Raw genomic sequence first — 8,296 nt, 5'->3', positions numbered from 1 at the left:
GTCAAAACTGGAGGGGTTTCAGACAGTTTGGCACGCCCGTTGCCGGTGGCAGCTGCATCGTCATCATCATCTGCTAACAGCTCCTCCATTGCTGCGCGCTCCTCTTCGGAAGCAGCTGATACATCTCGAAAGTGCGGAGCAAGCCTGCTACAGGTGGCCTTGCTGTCAGAGCGGTTGCCCTGCTTCGGCCCGGCTGCCTTTGTTTGAAGGCACCAGGCAGGGGCCTGCCGCACAAACTGTGCCGCACCTTGTCCACTGCTGCATCACACTGCGTACACCCACCGCTGTGCAGGCGCCCGTCGCCCTCCACCCCTCCCGTGACACCGCCATGTAGGCATGTCGTAGGCTGCCGTGAATCGCTGGGCACGTGGCGCTGCTCCTGTTGGCCGCAAGCGTCCTCGGACTGCCCTGTAGGAAATGCAGGCGGGAAGGGCACTCCCGCTGCGTAGCACATGACGGCCGAGTCCATACTAGCCGTGCAGTCGAGCGCCTGGAAATGGCGTGATGAGGCATCAGGTTGGGCGTCGCCATCCTGCCGCTCCTCACCTTCGCAGCGCTCGCAAAAGTGAGACACGCAGCCATCGGGCAGAACCTGCGTGCGGCACCTCATCAGAACTCGCGCGCACAAGGAAACAGGCCAGCAGCACTGTGCATAGAGATGCATGCCAATGAAATAAAGCACCATGAGCAACAAACATTCAGGGGGGACAGCGACGGAGCAGGATCGGCATAGAAGCCACAAGCCGCTGCTGTCGGTGGTGCACCTTGAATTGCGAGACATCCAGCAGGAGCAGGCACCCTCTGCACTGTCGCAGTGTTGAACCATCAGCCTCCTGATCGCCTACCGCCTTGTGGAGGAGCGAGAATTGCAGCTCTCCAGCCTGCAGGCTTCGCGCATGTGATGCACCGTCATGCCCTTTTTTGAACCGCGCTGACAGAGCCGCTCGCAGGGGGGCAGTAGGAGCGCCGGCCGCCGTCTGGGGCAAGATCATACGCCTCACACGGCAGCGTCTGCAAGCAGATGTTGCAGCGTTTGTGACCCTCGGGTGGGGGACTAGAGGGTGTGCTTGTTGTCGGGGGTGGCCCCAGCAGCTGCTCCAGGGGTGCCGTCCATGTAGGCTTTGCGCATTTGCGCCACGCTGAGTGAGCGGTTTCTGCCGCGCTGCACCTGCAAGCACGGGCCGATGTGTTGTTGTGCACACACGTGATCCGTGCTGCTTTGTGGCAGCGCGCTGTTGCCTTGCCGCAGCTCGCTGTAAACAGGCCACAAGGAGCAAAAAGCCAGAGTGAAAATCCATGCGTCAGCATGTGTAGATCCAAAGCAGCACAGATGCGACGCGCAGACGAGCATATAAAAGTAGCATGCAGTGGCCACACCTGGCGGTCGCAGTTGGAGCAGTAGCTGCGCAGCAGTCCATTGTGTGTCAAGCCAAAGCACTCCTTCGTGCGAGCCTCCAGGCACAGGTTGCACCGCTTCCAACCGGGGGGCACCACACCCCCTGTGGCGCGCTGCGTTCCGGGCGGACCCAGCACTTCCTCCAGCGTCCCATTTGCGTACGCGGTTCGGAGTGCGTCGATTGCCACGCCCTTCCGACGGCCCCGCCCCACGAGCTTGTCACAGGGTTCGCAGTACGAGGAGCGCCCGCCGTCAGACGCCAGCCGAAAAAATTCGTGCACAAGCACGTGCGTGCACAGGTTGCACCGTTTGTGCCCTTTTGGCACAGATCCACGGGTGCGCTGCGGACCTGGTGGCCCCAGCACCTCATCAAGGTTACCCTTCACGTATGCGGCGCGCAGCGCGTCAATTGCCACTCCCTTTCGGCGCCCGCGGCCCACCAGTTTGTCGCATGATTCGCAGTACGAGGACATAGATCCGTCCGGGGCACGGCGGAACGAGTCATGGAGGAGCATCTGCGCGCAGAGGTTGCAGCGCTTGCTGCCCTCGACCGCGGCAGGGCTGACCCCACGTGCGGCAGTGGAGGGCCCAAGTAAGTCTTGGATCGAGCCGTCCGCGTAAGCACTCCGCAGAGTCTCCATCATCAAGCCGCGGCGGCGGCCGCGGCCGACGAGCTTGTCGCAGGGTTCGCAGTAGGATGAGAGCGCTCCGTCGTAGGTGAGGCGAAAGCTGCCGTGTGCTGCGCGGTCAGGCAGAGATTGCAGCGCTTGTGCCCCTCAGGGGCAGAGGTGTCACACACGGTGCGGGAGGCGCTGCGGGGCGGGCCCAGGAGCGACTCCACGCTGTCCTCCTGGTGCGCCTTGCGCAGTGCGTCAATGGTGATGCCCTTGGCACGACCGCGCTGGATCTGGACGAAAAACAGGATGTTCGTCACTTGCGCACATTCACGATTGCAGAAATGGTATGTCTTGCGTTTTAATGAGGAGTGAAACAAAGGATGCACTGTACCAAAGCACGCAAGCGATGTACGCAAGGAAAGCCCATGTTCACCAGGCTCTTCTGGGCCAAGACGACAACAGCACAGCCCAGCACAGCCCAGCAGCCAGCAAACCACACAACTTCCATCCGGCAGTGGAATCGTATAAGTAGCTCAACATACTGGCAAGCAGAAACTACTGTGGGAGCGGCACATAGTGGTCCATGCGGTTTTGAAATCTGCGGCACAATCACTACGTAATCAGCTCCGTCAGTGCAGCGCAGAGGACCATGAAGCAAAGAGAAAACATGCCTGACGATCGCAGGGCTTGCAGTAGGAGTGCCAACCAGTGGTTGTGGAGCGAAACGAGTCGTGGGGGAGCTCCTGTGTGCAGAGGTTGCAGCGCTTGTGGCCCTCCTTGACAGCCGGCTCCACGCCGCGAGTCGGAATGGGCGCCAACAGGCCCTCGAGCGTGCCGTCTGCCATGGCACTCCTCAGGCGCTCGATGCCGATACCGTGCTTGACTGCCCGCTTGACGTGCTTGCTGCACGCGCTGCAGTATGACTGCGCGGGCAGACCACCCTGAGTCATTCTCACCATCATCATTACATCATCATCTGACGCCACTTCAAGAGCGTATCGTTCTTAAAATTGAGCATGTCATAGTGGCATCTGGCGCGATATCGCTGCACTACTTCTGCTTGTACTTTGGTTTGAGCTGCACTGCGATCAAGTGAGAATGTACCATCGAACAGAGTCATCAAATGTATGTGGCGCTGGGGAGGGCGCACTTCCCACACGGCCGTTGCCTGCAACACGGAAGTCGTCCAGCGGTACGACAGTGTAGCAGAGATTACACTTCTTGTGTGTGTCAGGCACAGAGGGATCCTTGCCCGTTTTGGTCACCTTGACAAGGTCGTGCAGCGAGCCGTCGGCGAAAGCAGCGCGCAGCTCTGAGATCTTCATGCCTCGGTTGGAACCGCGCTGGACCATCACGCTGCACGAGGTGCAGTATGACTGCAAACATGGCGCCCATTTCTTCAGTCCGCAAATCCCTGTGTGAATTGAGTTCACGCATGTCCACAAAAGCAGTGAATGCAGTTTACCTGGTGCCGCCAAGTCCCGTAACTCTCAAAATCCCTGGGAGTGCCAGTCCCCATCATTTTGACATGTGCTTGTGCGTAACATACTGAAAGCTGCAGGTGGTCCATCGCGAAACAAATGAGACGTGCCACTTGGAGTTGGTGGGCTATGACTCTAAGCGCGCTCCACTTCGTCTTGCATGAACACACTGCCAAGATCGCCATTGCTGTGCATGCATCCCGATGGCGATTCCATACATACCTTGGTACCAGGAGGGCATGCGTGAAGCTGTGCCACATCCTGCCTGTCTCGGCCTATGCGCCGCAGATGTCTGCATGCAAGCGCTCTTCCCATACATCTCGCGGGCTTTTGATCAGAACCTCTTGTATCTCATCATCTAACTTTGCCTTTGCCAATGCTCTGTTACTGGCGCGAGGCGATTCTCGCAAGGGGTTCATGCCCCACGACAAGCTGTTGATACCGAATGAGGACAGCACATTCAGGAGACAGCCACCAAGACGCATACACACCATCGCCAGAGCGAACAGACCCTTTCTCGGAAGAGCCACGCGTGGTGTCACCAAATTGCAGCAAGCCACAGGCGCCCTGCCTGCATGAACGGCCTGGCAGGATGTGTGCGAGGGGTCTCACCTCAAATCGCCCGTTGGCACACGTCCGGAAGCTCTCCAGGGGCACAGCGGTCAGGCAGAGATTGCACTTTTTGTGGCCGGGCGGCACAGCGTCCCCAGCAGCCTCCCGGTGCTGTGGCAGCGGCCCAAGCACTTCCTCCAAGATACCCTCTGACAAAAACTGCCGCATCGAGTCGATGGCCAGCCCCTTGTTGTGGCCCCGCTGCACCAACTTCTCGCAGTCGCGGCAGTACGAGTGCAGCCTGCCGTCATGCTTCACACGAAACGACGACGCCGCCAGCTCATGAGTGCAGAGGTTGCACTTTTTGGGCTTGTCCGGAGCTGGCCGAAGGTGCACATTCTCTGCCATGTGCAGCGCACCATTGCAGCAGGCCCCTTGCAAGCGACCTGGGGTCCGGGGGAGAGGATGCCATGTCCGCAGCTGAAGGTGCAGGCTGCTCGCGGGGGCATGCCGGCGAGTCCTGGTCTTGGGAACTGCATGGGCCCGCTGTCTGGGCTGCAGAGGACGTGTTTTGGCTGTGATAATATGAAGGCGTCGCGTGGGTTGTGCTGTTGTGCTGACTCCGTGTCCCCTGGGACAGCTGCCAGTTTGTCTGCATTGTTACTGCTGGGCCGATTCGGTGGGATGGTTCCGCCATGGACTTGGGTGCCAACGAGACTGGATGGGGTCTCCATAGAAATAGGAGAAGAACTTGCAACACCTGCGCCAGCATGGTATGTGCTGTTACAAAGCACTGCACGCGAAAGGGCCTACCGTTCGTCTGGTTATATGGCAACCATCAACGCATTCACGAGCAGCTAAGGAGTTGACATATGACGCGCGCATCGTAAGGAGTGTTTGCTGCAACGGGGCTGTCGGTTGCAGAGCCCTCACCAAACCCTGTATCTCCAAGTTAGCAGGGCCGCTCGCGCAATGCTCCACACATGGAGCCCTTTGATCAAGGAGAAAACCAGAAAAAAGTGCCATGTGTCCCGATAGAGGCAGGAGAACCTCGACGCCACAATCACGGTATAATTGGATGTTGCCTACAGCAGAACCCTCGCATCGTCTCTGTTAAACACATTAGAGGTAATTCATTCCAATTATGCTCGCCTACCCAGAGCAATCGGCATGACTATTATTGATGATCATGTCTGGGGCATGGGTCTTCTAGGAAACTCGGCATGGCAAGTTTCCTCGGTATTGACGCACGACAAGTTCGCAAGCAGCCATGAACCATGAACGCACCTCAATCAAGCCATAGGTGGACATATGCGCATTCGAGTGATAGTCGTAGACATTATATGGATCCAAATACCGCAACACAGCACAGTCGACTGATTGATACCGGTGCGACGCATCATGCCCTATGGCCCATGCAGATTGCAAGCGTCAAGCAACTCCAAAGCATATATGTGCTTGAGGCGCAGTGTCAGCTTGCGCTTTGGAGGCAAAGGCTTTGCCAAACGCACTGCCTGTGGCCCTACGAATGATGACGGGGAACACCTCGATATTGTGAAAACAGCTCGACGAGGCTCGAATGCAAAGTATGGCAGGAGCGATTGCCATTCAACGCATACATACATACGCTTCGCCACCGCCATGTGCAGTATGCCGCGCCTGCAGCCGAAATATGGAGGTACTCGACAAGGTTCTTCGCTCAGAGAGGAGCCAAAGCAGGAATGGCACGCCAGCATTATGTGGGACAAGTTTCATGCATGCGTACATCGGCTTCCTGTATAGTCTATTTTGGTACTGCTTCTCTCGCAATCTGTGGCCACAAGCGTCCGCAGTTTTCTCCACATTGCTCAGGTCCGAAATAGCTGGCCAGAGCGAAGGGGGACGAGCAGGTAGCGTAAGATACAGGTGAGTTTTACGATGTGTTTATATATTGTTCAACATTCGCAATTAAGGGGGTCGCAGCGCCCTCCAAACCTCCGCTTCCCGGCTGTTTGGTTCCCCTTCAAACCTAAGGGTGCAACCGCCTCCCGCTTGCCTGAATAATATCGACCAGCAATCTCGTATGCAAATGATATGCTTCGCGCGCATGTCCCGTGCGCCAGCGCACACGGAATGGAGGGAGCCTTGCATTGGCAAGCCGTCGTGTGGGGGCGTCACAAATGGCTTGGGCAGCTACAGCTGTTCGCACTTCAAGCGTACGAAGGGTTGGCGCCACGCTACGGCACTGACCTATAAACGAACTCCGCGTATCTACGCATGCAGGGTCAAGCGGCAAGACTTGCAATCATGGAGGCTGTTGTTGGCCGGACACCAGCTTATGCAGGCCATGGGGCAGAGCTCCAAGGCTTGCGAACGGTATATCGTGAGCATCCGCAGCTTTGCAATGAGTCGGTCGGATCGTATGCTGGCTGCTATGTGCGAAGCGGAGGAGTTGCGGCGCGCCGGGGACCACAGCGGCTGCATTCGCCGGCTTGTGCTCAACATGAGCACCGAGGCAAGGGCGGGCACGGCTCTGGATGATATGACACAAAAGGTACGACAATGCATCTCTCAAGTCAGCTGCGCCTCAATGCATGAGACTGTTACAGCTGCAGACTTCAGGACGTTCTCTTGGCCAGCGGACGGCCACAGCAGTTGAGTTGTGGCGGACATGTCAGGGCCTGCCACACGGTTTCACAGTGCAGGTGCCCTAGACCAGTCAACATAGAGTTGGGGATGCTTTCATTGGAACCGAAACGCAATACCTTAATCATGGGCAATCCCAGGCATGGGAGTATACCTCCCCTGTCGGCAGGGGCTCTGTATTCTGCAGAGGATGGTGCATCTGGACAGATGAGCAGCTCTCGCTGGCCTTGTGCGCTCACATCCTGATGTGGTGCTCGGCGTCCAAGTCGACCAACCCCTCTGTGAGGTGGAGCCCCTAGCCTAGGGTGCATCCACCCCCCTGGTGCACCCTTACACAACGTGGTGCATTGCAGTCTTTTTTCAAGTGGGAGCGGCTGCTCGCATCGGGCCTCGTGGCGCACACGCAGCTGCATGCTCTCGTCATTGCAGCCACAGCCACCGCACTGGAGGCAATCAAGGCGAGTGAGCACCCTGCAGCAGGGTCGGCGGCCTTGCCTGTCCCGCAGCTACCAGCCGCGGCAAGAGCTGCGTCGCGAAAGCGGGGCACGCGATGGGCCGGCGCCCGAGATGGGGGACATGTGGAGCACGAGGCGGAGGGCTTGAGGCGTTTGGTGCAAGCGGAGTTGATGATGTGGCACAACAACGTGTGGTTGTGGTCGCAGCTTTCTCGACGCGCGGCCTGCTGGACGCCTGGAATGAGTGCGTCACCAACTTGCAGGTGCGCCACTGGGATGTTTTAAATGTGCGTCCACTTCTGCGTTTGCTGGATGCGAGGGACACCCGATGGGTTTGGCGCCTGCGCCGGGACGCCATATGGCACCCCAGGCAACTACTTTGAAGCATGCGGGGACGAGTGAATTGCCGACCTGCAGGTTTGCATCGTGTGGTGGCCTGCGCGGCCACGGCCGGGGATGTTGATGCTCGTGTTCCCACGATGAGCTTGAGTCGCTCGTTGCGCTGTCATCGTCACTCGATGTGCCCTCGCTGGGCGAAGCCTCATCGCCTGGCTGCCATGTTGCTTGTGTTAGTTCAAGAATGCTGGGCTGACACAGTGTGAACATAAAACGAGCGAATCTTAAAACAACAGTAGCGACAGTGGAGGCGGGGTGATTTGGGAACTGCTCGGCCTCAACTCAAGTGTCACTGATGACTTTCCCAATGTAGGAGCGAGTGCTGACTCAGCGGTGACTAGTTGAGTGTGCTGCAGAAGTCGTTTGACCTCCAGCCTCAGCTCCAGTCTGCACTCCTGCTCCTGCAGGCGTACCTCATGGCCGGCCGCAACAAGAAGGCGCGAACCCTGCTGTCCAGGCTGCGCGCCCTAACCCGCAACGGCGCCTGGGACAGCGATGCACTCAAAGCTATTCTTCTCCTGCAGTGCTGCATTCCCTCACCGACGCCTCACGCGCCAAAGCTGATTCAGACGCTGCCCGACGCTGCCACCCCTGTGCCTGACCAACCGGCGGAGCGCGCTCACGACGCAGAGCCCGCTCTCAAGCGGAGAAAGGTCCGGTTCAGCGACAGCAGCCCGGAACGCAAGACGCCCGACCTGGGAAACAGAGTAGGTGGCGAAGACGAGGGCGCCCTGCGGGAGGCACGTGCTCTGGAGATTCTGCAGCTAGACCCAG

This window comes from Nuphar pumila, unplaced genomic scaffold, assembly GCF_984573655.1.
Source record: "Nuphar pumila unplaced genomic scaffold, dmNupPumi1.hap1.1 HAP1_SCAFFOLD_277, whole genome shotgun sequence".
NCBI lineage: Eukaryota > Viridiplantae > Streptophyta > Magnoliopsida > Nymphaeales > Nymphaeaceae > Nuphar > Nuphar pumila.
The sequence above is the reverse complement of the archived record's forward strand: the minus strand, read 5'-3'. Positions refer to the sequence as shown.